At 37.8% G+C, this 15,442-nt stretch overlaps 1 pseudogene; it reads right to left on the reverse strand.

Moving 5' to 3' along the window:
* Window positions 1-2,515: 2,515 nt before the first annotated feature.
* On the reverse strand, window positions 2,516-14,614 carry LOC104661851 (annotated as a pseudogene).
* Window positions 14,615-15,442: the final 828 nt, after the last annotated feature.

Genomic DNA, 15,442 nt, shown 5'->3' on the forward strand with positions numbered 1-15,442 from the left:
GGAAAGTGCAGCTTGATGGCTGAGCAAGTACTCCAGAGTTCCCCTCTGGTCCACTGAATATTAAGCTTGGAACAGCACGACCAGTTCAAGCCTCTTTCTTCTAACATTTTGCATATCTTGAGTGGCTTTCTAGGTAAAGATGGAACTGAATTCATAAAGCGGAAGGTCTTTCTTCGTTTCCTGTGTCTGGGCTGAGCTGAACATGTTTGAGACGGACACTTCATTCTGAAGGAACACACCAGAATAGGTTTGCCTAGTTTTGCAGTATTTACTACTGTTTTAGATTTCCCTCACAATACATCTCTGAAAAGACTCAGTGAACTAAATGATACTCAGAGAGAGAGAGCATTTCAGTGAACTCTCGAGGTTACAAACATTTAAAACAGTTACATTACTATGTAAGTAATTATTCCCAGTTATTCCCATACCAATCTGTTTTACAGATATTTTAATACTAGATGGTCTCTGAGTTATAAACATCAGGCTTATGAGCATCCCATGCAATTCGCTGCATCCACTAATATCTTTTGAATTTCTACTATGTGTACCTCATGGTCATTGTGCAGAGTCATAATAATTGACATTTACTGAACACTTACTCTGCAATCTGCACTGTCACACTGACATGCATTAATTCATTATTCTCACAATAGCTCCCGGTAATGCTATGAGGTAGGCATTATTATTGTATCCATTTTCAGGTAAGAGTCCAAGGCACAGAAAAGTTCAGTACAACTTTTTGTTGTACCTAGAAGTGTGCCTCACTTCAAACAATGAACAATTTAGAAAGAGAGATAAGATATATTGAAATGTAAACAACCAGTCACCTGTCTCTCCTGCACTTTCACCCAATGGTTGTCTTGATCCAGATCTATTTTTGCCCTTTGTTCCATTTGGCATCCAAGCTACTCTAGTGCCACCTGCTGACCAGAATGGGGAACTGTCGGACCTAGTACCTTCCCTATAATTTTACTTCTTCGAGTAGGATTCTGTCATACCCTCCATTTTATTTCTAGCTTTAAAATGTCCACTTTATTCCATATAACACTTAACATGTATAATTTATACATTTTAGAATAGATAGCCTGTGATGCTGATCTATGTTAAAACACTGAAAAATGTAGCACAATTTTTTACATCTCTGGGTTTCTCTAGACAAGTGTATCACAATGCAGAACTATGGGTATCATTACTACACTTTGCATATGATACAAGAGAACTATGATAAACCTCAGAAAGTAGTGAACTCACCTATTCCTTAAAATATGAGTAGGCAATTGTTACAAAGCAACAGTAAATGGCTTATAAAGTGTAAGTGTATTTTATGCTACTCTGCTGTTACACAGGGCATAACATTTTTGCAAGGCTTTTTTGGGACCACAGTGCATTAGCAACACAAAACGCTGGTCCAACTCTGAATAGCAATCACTAGATGAAACGAATACCCTCTCACATGTGCACAAATCTACACAGAAAAATACTAAAGTTTCAGAATTGGACTTGTGTAATGTATTTCTGCTTTCTAGGGTATTAAGTACTGATATGCATTTTAATTTACCTAAAGCAATGCATGTAACCTCGCAGCAACATGATACTTCTATTACATAGTAAGATGAATACCGGAAGTAAAAGACAAGAGGTGTACATGAATTTTTATTGGGAAGGAAAGTTGTCAACTTAAACAGCAGCAAATGAAAACCTTGTTGTTATGGATACACATGACCTCCGTAAGCTGTTATATAGGAGACATTTCAATTCCCCTCCAGGCCAGAGACATTCCATACTGAAAGGAAATCCTTGAAGAAGAGTAAGGGAGGGAATAAAGAAATCAAAAAGTTACACAGAATACTCTCGAATTGTAATTAACTATATTTTCAGATATTTACAGTAGTACAAAACATAATTGCTTACAGAATTTGTTCAGATTACTTAAATATCAAGTACATTTTTGGTCTACTATATAAATGGAAGTTACTAATATTTTATATGAAATAAAGCCATTAATACTTTTCTACAGCAGTAATTGTACACCAGGAGGGCCAGGACAAACGAAAGGAATGGAATGGAGTTTTCTCAAAGCTGCGTTGTGAAAAACTATAAACAGTTGATCCCACGTGCATGAATTTCTTTTTGAGACCGAGTCTCACTCTGTCGCCCAGGCTGGAGTGCAGTGGTGCGATCTCAGCTCACTACAACCTCTGCTGCCTGGGTTTGAGCCATTCTCCTGCCTCAGCCTACCGAGCAGCTGGGATTACAGGTGCCTGCCACCGCACCCAGCTAATTTTTGTAGTTTTAGAGGAGACAGGGCTTCACCATGTTGGCCAGGCTGGTCTCTATCTTCTGACCTTGTGATCTGCCTGCCTCGGCCTCCCAAAGTGCTGCGATTACAGGCGTGAGACACCACGCCCAGCCATCATGAATGGGTTTCTTTGCCACAGGAAATCCAAGTGGAAAAGGCAATGGAGATGTGTATGAAAGTTTCTTGAAGGGAAGAAAGATTACACCTTGTATGCATTTACTTTTCTGTCTCTTCTGCCACATCACATTCTTCTCTTGCACTGTCTGATGGCCGTAATGTTAGGTTGTCTCTATAAGCAACTGCATGATAAGGGTGCTGTCTTTGAATCTTCACTCAGTGTATCAAGTTCTTCTACGGCCTCATCAAAAGTGGTTTTAGTCAGTACGCAGGCAAGCTCTGGGTTATTCATGATTTCATAGAAAAGTACAGAAAAATTAAGAGCCAGCCCCAGGTAGGTTGGGTATATGGATTACATCTCTTTACTATATCAAATGCCTCTCAGGAAGCTCCTTGGGAATTATCTATCACTTGTTTCAACCATCACCACATGCAACAAATGTACTGGAAAAAATCTCCCTTCATTTTTGATAAAAGGTCATACTCTCTAGATTAGTTGCATTGGACAGTAAATAGTTATCCAAAAATTGCAGGACAGTAATCAATATGGATCTCAGTTCAGACTTGACTTTCTCCTGATAAGTTTTCTCTTGTTTTTTGGTTTGTTTTTTGTTTTTTCTGTGATGTGAAGCTCACTCGCAATAGTTCTTGATCAGCTGCAACTTCTTGTCAGAGGTGTTGGTTTTCTGCTCAGTGCTCAAGATACCCTCCAGGTGGGCCTGCAGCCTTCAACGATGCTTTTGTAGGCCACAGAGAGTGAGTTGTGCTCTTCCTTGGACAGCTCTGTACCCTGCTAGGAGAGCCCTCAAATTGCAGGTATAATCAATGATAGCAAAACCCTTGAATCCAAAGTATTTGCAAGTACTCAAAGCCCCCCTCAGAATCACCATGAAAACCTCGCTTACCCCCTTCATTCTTTTCCACTTAAGTCTGTGTTTCTATAAGTATCAAAATTTGTGATAAAGATTTCCTATGTGCCGATCCTTGAGATATTAGAGTTGGAATGAGATTTAGAGATCATTTAGAGTTCAAGTTCAACTTTTTGTTTACAGTTCTCTGCTGTTTGATGACCCAAATCGATTTCACAGGAAGTCATTTGCTGATTGCCTGGCTTGACCTCTTTCCTGATTCTTCATTTTTCTCTAGTCTACTGGGAATTCTGCCCTGCTCTTATGGTAACGAAAGGCCTGTATTTGTAGCCAATGTGGGCTCCCTCAACAATTGGGCATGACACATTTCTATTCCCTCTGGTAGGTCTCACTCCTCCCCACTATGAGATGGATTAGCTGCCGGGTTTCTGTGGCCTCAAGTTCCCCTCATCTCGTCACACTAGGAACACTGAGACACAAAGAGCCCCACAGCTGTCAGCTGATTTGAGCTTGGGGCTTCAGTGGTCTTTCAGAGTTTTCCCAATGACTGCCCTCTAAGTGGTTTCTAAAAAGAAAACAGTTTCTCCTTTGTTGAAGGCTTCCTCCTCCTGTCCCATTATTCCTATCTATGGCAGAGACAGGGGGTACCTGGGGACTGTTGGCTCCATAATTTTATTAATGCCCTCTCCCCAGTTCTTTGATATTGACCTTTGACATTCGCTCAGTCTGATGTAAAGTACTTTGCAAAATCAGCTTTAAGGCCCCCGCTTCTGACCAATATCTGTCCTCAAATCCAACCTAAATAGGACTTCTGGAGATGTTGCCTCTTGGAGATATTTAAGCAGGGGAATGTTTCTAAGTAGAATGTTTGCTGTCTTTCCTGATGCCCACCCTTTCTTTGAAGCTTTCATTCCTCTAAACTGGATAGATTAGAAGTGCTTCAGTCTCATCTCTAGCTTGCATTGTGTCCAGAAGCAAGAGAGTCCTGCATCAGAACACTGCTTCTCTTTTAGGTCACTTCACGTGATGTTCTTTGTGGATGATCATCTTTGTGGATGATGTTGATGAGTTAGTAGCATGAAGTTAGAGCCTTTCTTAGTTTCACTGTATACAATTTCCTTCTATAATTAGCTTCTTTCAGTTCCTTTTAGTGGGTATAGGAATAGGAAAGACTTTTTAAAAGTCTTCCTACGATTTTCTTTACAGATGAAGAAATTGTGGGATGGAGAGGTAAAATGATCTGGTCAGATTCACACAACCAGAGAGTAGCCGAGCAGAGGACTGAACCTGGGGCTACTGTTTCATTGACAAACACTATTTTCCTATTCTGCTTATTCTGCTTAATAGCCAATATTATATCCTTTTTTTAAAAACTTCCTTTCTATTTTAAAATATTTAATTTTTCAGTTGCATTATGCATTCAGTTGTTGGACTCACCTCAGAAGTAAATTGTTTAAATCAAGTTTTTTATGGGAAAATGCACTTCTAAATTCAAGTAGTCAATTTCCTTATGAATCTTTCAAACCGCATGTAACTCCTTGCAAAGATTTCAGGATACCAGTTGAACACTATAAAATTTTTATGTAGAAACAAAGTAATTCCAGGCACTTCTGCTGAGGGGACAGTTCATGCAGAACAGGTGAGGGGATTTAGTGGTAACCAGCTGGGTTAGAAGAATGGACAGATCGTCAGCACAGTCTTGGCTGGTGCAGTGTTCAGATCCATAATTTGGGTCATAAATTACTTATCTTAATATGCTCTTTTAATTATGTTCTCCTTACTCCTCTTTTGTTGTAGCACCTACCTTCTGTCAGGAGTGGTATTAAAGTTGAAAACAAATTTTTGTCAGAATATTTGGAGCATTAAGTTATATGAATGCTAATTAATAATAACAAAGAAGCCAGGCACGGTGGCTCACTCCTGTAAGCCTGTAATCACAGCACTTTGGGAGGCTGAGGCAGTAGGATCACTTGAGCCCAGGAGTTTGAGACTACCCTGAGCAACATGGAGAAACCCGAAACCCTGTCTCCACAAAAAACATGAAAATTAGCCAGGTGTGATGGCAAGTGCCTGTAGTCTCAGCTACTCGGGAGGCTAAGGCAGGAGGATCACTTGAGCCTGGGAGGTAAAAGTTGCAGTGAACTGTGGTTACGCCACTGCACTCCAGCCTGGGTGACAGAGCAAGACCCTGTGTCAAAAGATAATGATAACAAAAATAATAATAACGAAGACAAAAGTTCCCAAGTTGGAAAACATTTACTTAATGAATTGCTGTGGAAATGAGGGGGGTAAACCCATCTTCAACCACTTCAGAGCTTCCATAAAAATAATAGTAAGAGCTACCATTTATTGAGTGTTTACTTTGTGCCAGCCATTACTCTGAGTATTTTACAAACATGTTATTTAATGAGGTAGGCATAACTTTCCTAGTGAGGAAACACACAACCTTTCCAGAGAAAGGTCACACAGCCAGCAGGAAGAAGACCTAAACTTTAAATCCAGGTTGATCCTATGGCAAGGATGAACATTTAACCATCACTGATCCTAAAATGTGATGCTTTCTCATTCCTAAACCTCATGCCCATATGCTTTGTATTCCTTCCAAATGTGTTTCTCAGTCTTCCAGAAAGGTGGAGATTGGCTATTGGAAATCCATGATTTTTTAACTTTCAGAGTAGGACATACATCAGTGCCATTCATTCTCATTCCTTCACTTTCTGTTATTCATGCTTTTCTTATTTCTTATTCATGCTTTTCTTACTTCCCTTATGAGTCTAGATCTGGTTGTTCCATTTCTGCCTGAAAGGCCCTCTCCTAACCCCCTCCATTCCATCTCTCCAGTTGAGCCACTCTCTTCAAGGGAAAGCTTAAATACTACATCACCCAGCAGAGGTTTCTGACTAAACATTCCCGAGGCTTCCCTTTCCTTCAGCACTTATTGAGAGTATAGACCTGTGCCTGTCCTTTTCCTGTGTGTATAGTTATAATGTTTCACTTAAACCAGCAATTCATTGAAAATAATTATTATATTATTGAGTTTTTTGGGTAAACTCAAAATAGTAGTTTTAGCAAAAACATTTATGATTATTAAAAATAAGTGATGTGTACTTATTCTGTATAAACTGGTTAGAGTTCATATTTTTTTGTTAGTTTATTTGGTGACAGAGTCTTGCTCTGTCGCCCAGGCTGGAGTGTACAATCTCGGCTCACTGCAACCTCTGCCTCCTGGGTTCAAGCAATTCTCCAGCTTCAGCCTACCAAGTATCTGGGACTACAGGCACATGCCGCCACACCCAGCTATTTTTTTGTATTTTAGTAGAGATGGGATTTCACCGTGTTGTTCAGGCTGGTCTCGAACTCCTGAGCTCAGGCAATCTGCCCGCCTTGGACTCCCAAACTGCTAGGATTACAGGCGTAAGCCACTGTACCTGACCTAGAGTTCACATTTTTTTAAAAAAATTGAGTTGAAATTTAAGGAGGTCAATTAAATAATAGAAACTTCTTTTCCAAGAGTAGTTAGTCATTGCATCAGATAGGAGATTGGACTAGGTAGCTTTTGAGGTTCATTAGAGGCCTATGATTCCACCATCACCCTAGTACCAACTGAGTGGTAGAATGTAGTAGGATAACAGCAGGACCAAGAAGGGTGATTTCCAAAGGCAAAGAGCCATAAATTGTGAGTGATAGCCAGAGGTTGAAATATGAAACAAAGCAGAGACGGAAAGACAAACAGCCACATTTTAGTCAAAATAGCCAAACTCACGTGAAATCCATAGCACTGAATCTCCAGAATCCAAAAAAATTCATATATTTGTCTGCTTTTGCATTGCTATAAAGAACTACTTGAGACTGGTAATTTATAATGAAAAGAGGTTTAACTGACCCATGGTTCCACGGGCAGTATAGGAAGCATGGCTGGGGAGGCCTCGGGAAACTTACAATCATGGCAGAAGGCAAACAGGAAGCAGGCATGTCTTATGCAGCTGGAAAAAGAGAATGAGAGAGCAGGGCGAGGGACTACACACTTTTAAACAACCAGATCTCATGAGAACTCACTGACTATCGTGAGAACAGCAAAGGGGAAATCCACCCCCATGATCCAATCACCTCTCACCAAGACCCTCCTCCAACATTGAGGATTACAATTCGACATGAGATTTGGGTGGGGACACAAATTCAAACCATAAAAATCCAATATAATTTTCTTTTTAATCTAGGCAGTCTCATTATTATAAGTTTCCAAATAAGACCCAGGAACACTGATAGTTTACAGATCCAAGAATCTTTTGAGATTTTTACTTGGTTTGGTTTTGCAGATTAAGAGGTAAGTTCTTATTTTCATTGTTGTTTGCTATTTCACTAGAGAAAACTATGTCAAATAACCCTTATGAATGCAATTCAAAATAAAAAGCTTTGTTGGCAGCAATACGGCAGTGTAGTGTTAACTTAGTACCAACACAACAAATCATAGAATCATTCCATTTGGTTCCACAAGCTTTGATGGTAGGGCAAATAAAAAAATCTAACTCAAATAATAACAGAAAGGAAAAGGAAGCCCAAGAGAAGAAAAAGCAGATATTAGCTATTAAACAGAGTGTCACAGTACAGTAAGAGTACTTCATCCTCTCTCTCCCACTGAATGCAACTAAAATCTCTGGATAGAACGCACAGAGTAGTTATCTAAGGACTCTGGAAAGTGTATAGTCAGACAGACTGGGGAAGGAAACCAGAACTTGAAATACTGCCGAACTGTTGGTAAGCTTTCTGTTATCCCTCCTCCAGTATCTCCTGTCCTGGACTCAAAGGCAGTCTGAAATCTGGAACTGTACAATGGGTGCAGAAAGAAAGTACTCCAAGAGGAGTCCTCTACTTTGGTCCACAGAGTGGAAAAGAGGGTCCTTATGGGTCAGAGAGAGTAGAGAAAATTTTCTGGGGTTTTTGCCCCCATTTTTCATTCTCTCTTGTACCAGTCCCGTGGCAATCTTGTAACAAGAGAAGCAGCCAGGCTTGTGTCTAAAACTCCAAGAGAATTATTTATTATGATCAAAGGAACTATAGTCTCAAGAATATAAGATTATGTATTTGGATTTCTCTATATCTCTATTTTTCTCCATATATTTCCTCACTGCTTAGCCCCAGATGGAAACGCTGTGCACAGCAGGGCAAGGAATCAAAAGCCCTGGATTTCTAGCCAGTGAACCAGGAAGGGGGTATTCTAGGAGCTTGAAAGTATCAAGGTGATTGTGAAAAGAACAGAGCTCAAGAAAATAATCCATAAAATTGTACAAACTTCTGGGCTAATCACCAAGGTGCACATGCATAAATCTGACCCTGAATAGCATACTAAAGGGTTTTTTTTTTTTTTTTTTTTTGAGATGGAGTCTTGCTCTGTCGCCCAGGCGGGAGTGCAGTGGCCGGATCTCAGCTCACTGCAAGCTCTACCTCCCGGGTTTACACCATTCTCCTGCCTCAGCCTCCCGAGTAGCTGGGACTACAGGCACCCGCCACATCGCCCGGCTAGTTTTTGTATTTTTTAGTAGAGACAGGGTTTCACCGTGTTAGCCAGGATGGTCTCGATCTCCTGACCTCGTGATCCACCCGTCTCAGGCCTCCCAAAGTGCTGGGATTATAGGCTTGAGCCACCGCGCCCAGCTGCATACTAAAGGGTTTGATAACTGAATTACAGGGTAAGCCACTACACAAGTCCAACACTGGCTATGGGGTGGCCCAGACCTGGAACAAATCCAAATAGCACTGTAAAGATATGAAAATGGAACTGAATTAGAACTGTAGCCCACGGAAGGATAGTAGGAACTTGTAGTCTAAACCTAACTGGGTTGGTTAACTACAAATATTTTTTTAAAAATCTATTTCATAGGATTTAAAGGGTTGATTAACTACAAAAATAAAAAACAATCTATCGCATATGATTTAAACAGGATTCAGAGTCACATAACTTAATAGTCAAGATGTTCGATATATAATCCAAAATTACTTAGCACATGAAGAATCAGGCAAATCTCATCATTTCACAAGAGAGAAGACAATTAATAGTTGTTAACTCCAAGATTATATAGATGTTAGAATTCTCAGACAGCTTTTATAACGACACTTCAAGAGATGAGGACAAACACTCTTTGAAAAAAAATAATGTCAACTTTTATTTTAGATTCAGAGGGTACATATGCAGGCTTGTTACCTAAATATAATGTGTGATATTGAGGTTTGGGGTACAATTGGTCATGTCACCCAAGTCCTAAGCATAGTACCCAATAGTTTTTCAACCCTTATCCCCCTCCATCTCTTGCCCCTCTAATAGTCCCTAAGGTCTATGTTGCCATCTTTATGTCCATGAGTACCACTGTTGAGCTTCTACTTATAAATGAGAATATGCAGTAATTGATTTTCTGTTCCTGCATTAATTTGCTTAGGATAATGGCCTCTATCTGTATCCATGTTGCTACAAAGAACATGATTTAATTCTTTTTTACGTCTGCGTAGTATCCTATGGTGTACCACATTTTCTTTATCAAATTCATAAACTCCCTCCCTTTAAACCAGTGGAAAGATATAAGGTCTTCAAAGAGGAATAGAAGATATAAAAATAAAAACACATCGAAAACACACTAAATGGAAATTTTAGATATGCAAAACAAAATAAAATTTTAAATTTACTAGATGGCTTCCATAACAGAATGGAGATGACAGAGGAAAAACTCAGTGAATCTGAAGATAGGTGAATTGAAATTACCCTCTCTGAACAAGGTAGAGGAAAAGGTTTTTTTAAAAAATAAACAATACTTCAAGGACCTGTGAAAGAATACCAAAGTTATACTATTTATATCATTATAATATAATATTATATATGATATTATTATATCATTATAATATAATATTATATATATTATTATATCATTATAATATAATATTATATATGATATTATTATATCATATATAATATAATATTTCAATATAATATTATAATATAACATTTATATCATTATAATATAATATTATATAATATAGATATTATAAATAATATCAATATACTATTTATATCATTATAATATTATAATATTTATATCATTATATTATATAGTATATCAAAATACACTATTTATATCATATAATATAAATTTATATCATTATAATAGGAGAGAAGGAAGGGTATGACACAGAAAACAAATATTTCAATGAAAGTTGAAAACTTCCCAGATTTGGTGAAAGGCATAAAGGTGCGGATAAAGGAAGCTAAGAAAACCTCAAACAAGATGGAACTAAAGAAAATAAAAAATAAAAATAAAATAAAAAGTCATGACTAGAGACATCATAATCATGCTGCTGAAAGTAGCCAGAGGAAAAAAGATACATCCAAGTGGAGGATCAGTAAGTTTAATGATTGCATATTTCTCATCAGAAATCATGGAAGCTAGAAGGAAGTAGAATGACATTTTTCAAAGGGGTAAAAGCAGAGAACTGTCAACTCAGAATTCTAAATCAAGTGAAAATATACCTTGGGGATGACAATAAAACAGAGATATTCTCAGATGAAGCAAAATTTATATCATTTTTTGCCAGAGCACCTACTCTAAAAGGAATACTAAAAGAAGTTCTTCACATGAGAGTACAATGGTACCATAGCAAAACCTGGAACCTCAGAAATGAAGAAGGGAAAATAGTCCATTATATTTACTTAGTTGTCTACTTTCTCCTCTTCAGTTATTTTTAATATCTATAACAGTCAAAAATAAAAAATATATAGCATTCTCTGATACTCCTAAAACTTTGCCTCATCAGTATCTCAGATTTGGGCAGGCTTATGACTTGCTTGTAACCAGTAGGATGCAGTGGAAGTGACACTATATGACTTCTGAAGCTGAGTCATTAAACGTTATGCAGCTTCTGTCTTTTTGGCTGGAACACTGTTTTGTAACCCTGAACTGCCATATGAGAAATCCAAATACCCTAAGGCCTGATGATGTGAGAACACCCAAACTAACTCATGCGGAAAGACCAAACAGAGAAAGTTGGAGGCTATGTGAAGAGAGAGAAATGTCTACACAGCCCACAGCTGCTTTAGTCCTCCCTGTTCCCTGCTCCAATCTGCTCTTACAGTTTCAATCACTGTGAGCCCGCATCAGCATGAGAAACCCTGGTGTTACCCAGGCCTGGACTACATATCATACAAAAACCCCTAGAACCAGGAAAACCTCTAAAACCCAGAAGACACCATTCAAACACATCAGATAAAATAAATATTATTTGGACATGCACCCAAAAATGAGTTTGCTTTCTTGACAAAATGAAATTTTGCAGAGAGTTTTCCAATTTCCCAAGAGACCACAAAAATCAAATTAGTTTTTCTTCAAGTAGCACTCATGCCCAGCCCCTGAGAATCCTCATACACAGCAAGCCTACGTTACAGAAATGAAAACATTCATCTTTTAAATATGGTGTGGGAAAGAATAGGAAATAAGGACTCATGAAATTTAAATCCATTTCCCAGTATTAGGGATCAGTTAATGAAAATAAATTGTATGATAGCAGTAGAATGGGAAGCAATAAGAATGGGAAGTAGTTACAACTCCAACTGATTCTAGTTAATGAGACAAAAACTCTCACCTATCTGTTTGAAAAAGGAAACCAAGAGGATCATGAATGTGCTCTTCTTTGACCATAAAGCAGAGGGAAAGGCCATTTTAAACTTCTCTTCTGGCTCAACAAAGAAATCTGGCAAACATGTAATTGCCTTTTAAATAGTAGAGATGTCAGTTTGAATACAATTACTAGGGAAACAAGTTACTAAGATAACCAATTAGAATTGCAGACTGCCAGAGGGTATAGAGAAACTTCAGAGGACATAGCCCCTCTGAAAAGGCTCCTTTGTGTAAATATCTTTCAAAGAGAGTTTTTAATAACAGAATGGAGAACAAGGTTATACATTTTTACAACTGTCTGTAAACTGAGCAGAATATTAAGACCGGTACTTTTGTGAACGTCCTCGATCCATCCCTTTATCAGAAATAACTTTATGCTGCTAAACAGTGTCTGCTTCTCTGCTAGGGAAGAAAGAACTCTCCTCCTCCTCCTCTTTGTCTTTCTGAGATTTCTTATGGGCAGTTGGAGAGAAAGTGGCAGGCCTGAGAAGCCTAAAACTTACTTTTAAAAAAGTGTATTTGTTAGAACATTTGATGGCAAGTGATAGAGACTGTTGAGAAAAGGAGTCAAACTCTGTACAATATTTTAAAGAGATTTATTCTGGGCCAAATATGAGTGACCATGGCTTATGACACAACCCTCAGAAGATCCTGAGATCATGTGCCCAAAGTTGTTAGGGCACAGTCTGGTTTTATACAATTTGGGGAGACATCAATCAAATACATTTAAATACATCAATCAAATACATTTAAAATGTACATTGGTTTGGTTCAGAAGGGCAGGACAACTTGGAGGGTTGCAGGGTGGCGGGGGTGCTGGGGGGAGCTTCCAGGTTATTGGTAAATTTAAACTTTTTCTGGTTGACGGTTGAGTCAGAGAACAGATGATAAAGTCCTATAGGCAGAATGCAAAACCAGAACACTCAGGTTGGAGAGATTGTGCTGCAGAATTATCCAGTCATTCTCAGCTTTAACAAGTAAAGGCTTATGTACCTCTGTAATGGGAATGATAAGAGTTTATTTGTCAGGGTTTTCTTTTCATTATATAGAGTAAAAACAACAAGATGTGGAAAAACATTTTGTAAAATACAAAAGGGGAGAAAGGCAGGAACTTATATTTAATAAGAATTCACTAAGTGCCAGGCAGTGCAATGTAAAGCCTGTAACACAGATGTATCTTTCCTCTGGAGGATGAAATAATCCTCTGGAACAGTGAAATAGTCTAATAAAGACTTAGCTAAGGAACCCACTCAGGACATCCTCTGTGTTTCCTTTAGGAAGAGTTCCACACTTTGATCTTCAGACTTGCTATTAAGGGCACTTTCTGCTGTTTGTCTAAATTTAAGTGGTTTCAAAGGACCTTATGTAGCTTTTTTTTTTTTTTAATGACTTTAGTATAGTTACAATTCAACACTGTTTTATTTGTTCTTTTTAAGGCGTAACTTTTTAGTTAAATAATTTTATTACTTAATATATCTCTCATGAAAGTAGTTGCCCCAAGAAGAGCCACTGATCACAAGCCCTTCCTAAGACAGATCTCCTAAGCAGGCACTAAATGCATCCCTGGATACACTCATGGAGTAAAGACCAATAGTCTGTGCTAACAGGCACTATGTCCTTTCATTCTAAGAAAAGGAAAAGGGAAGGAGGCAAATAGATACTTTCTCAGTATGGAGTCAAAAAAGAAGGGCCATTCAGAATCTGGTTTCAAATGTCATTACACTGCTTCCCATTTGACCCTGGGGAAGTTACTTAACCTCTTTGCATCTTGATTTCTCTTATAAAATCCACATACTAATACCAAAGAACTGACGTAAGGATTAGTTGACGTAAAATGTGTAAAATTTAGCATAATAACTGACATATACACTCACTCAATAAGCATATATCACTTTATAAGAGCAATCTTTGTGATATATGAACCACAGAAGAGCTATATATCCCTGCTACATTTGTCCAGAGAAAAACTCTACAGGAAATTAAAATAACAACTGCACTTTAATATATTTATATTGCAAAGAGACATATAAAGCCAGTGTAACTATAACCACAATCTTCTAATATCTGTTAGGTTGCAGTTCTTGTAAATGGTATAAAATTTATAAATAGGCCCCTGTTGAGTATAACCACTTATATGCCTAACAGGTAGAGAACTGAACTCATCATCTTGCCTCACACAAACTGTTTCTTTTTCTGATTATCTGATTTCTATTAATAGTTCACCATTCTCCTAGCAACTCATGCTTGAAACTGTAATTATTTTTGACAAGAGCTTCTCCTTCACCACTGCCTACTGATCTTACTTGTACTCAAAATCTAACTCCATCCATCTCCATTTCTGTGCCTACCCACCTAGTTCAGGCCTCCAACCTGATTTTCTTGCTTCAAGTTTATTTTTTCCCACCAAATTTTTCCTCTGTATAAATCTTAAGCAAACTCTGATATTGAGCCCGTTTTACACCATTACTTCTGCTTCTGCTCAAATATCTCCAGTAGCTCCCTATTGCTTACCAAATAAACATCAAGTATTCAACATATTTTATGAGATGACGCTGCAATTTCTTTCTGGCTTTATCTTTAATTACTCACTGTATGCGTTCTCCTTGAGCTTCCCTAAGCAATCTCCCTATTATTGTCATATGTTGTCCCATATATTGTCATTTTACCTCCATAATCTGGTATTATTTATTATATTTTGAAAAACTTAAACTCATTTTACCTGTCCAAATAATGTCACCCTTTAAGGCCAAAAGCAAATGCCATCTCTCTGGGAAATGACATAGTAGATTTGCAGAAAATTTTTTTTTTTTGATAAACAAATAATGTATGAATAAAAGAATAGTGAATGAAATTAAGTTCTATCCTGAAGGGCCTGTTTGGTAACAAGAGAAGATCAAGAATTAAAATAGAATCATTAAAAGATTCGTGTGAGATTTGATCAAGTAGATACAAAGAGAGGCAAAGAGTCTTTCTTTGATGACAAGAATAAATGGTTAGACATGGGAAACTGAACTAGAACTGAGAATGGAATATGATGGTCATGATTATCAGCAAGCAGAAAAGGCCAATGAGAGAGGTGTCAAAGCCAAGATTGGTGAAAACAGCACAGACTCTTCTCAGAGGGGCAAATTGTGTGAAAAGTGGATAGATACCACATAGGACTCAGAGTTTTCTCTCGACCATGGTTCACAAAATATGGTCTGCAGACCCCAGGGAATTTCAGGAAAGATGCTTTCAAGTATATACAAGATCAAAACTATTTTTACAATACTACTAGACATTACTTGGCTTTCTCACTGAGTTGACATTTGCACTATGAAACAAAGGCAATGGTGGGTAAAATCGCTGGTGCTTTAACAGAAATGAAGGCAGTAGTACCACAAGTGTACTAGCAGACATTGAATTCTTTACTTTTATATCCGAGAAAAACAAGACAGTTTTTCATTTTCATTTAATAATATTCTTGATAAAATAGCATGGTTAATTTTATTAAATCTCAA

This window comes from Rhinopithecus roxellana, chromosome 10, assembly GCF_007565055.1.
Source record: "Rhinopithecus roxellana isolate Shanxi Qingling chromosome 10, ASM756505v1, whole genome shotgun sequence".
Classification (NCBI taxonomy): Eukaryota; Metazoa; Chordata; class Mammalia; order Primates; family Cercopithecidae; genus Rhinopithecus; species Rhinopithecus roxellana.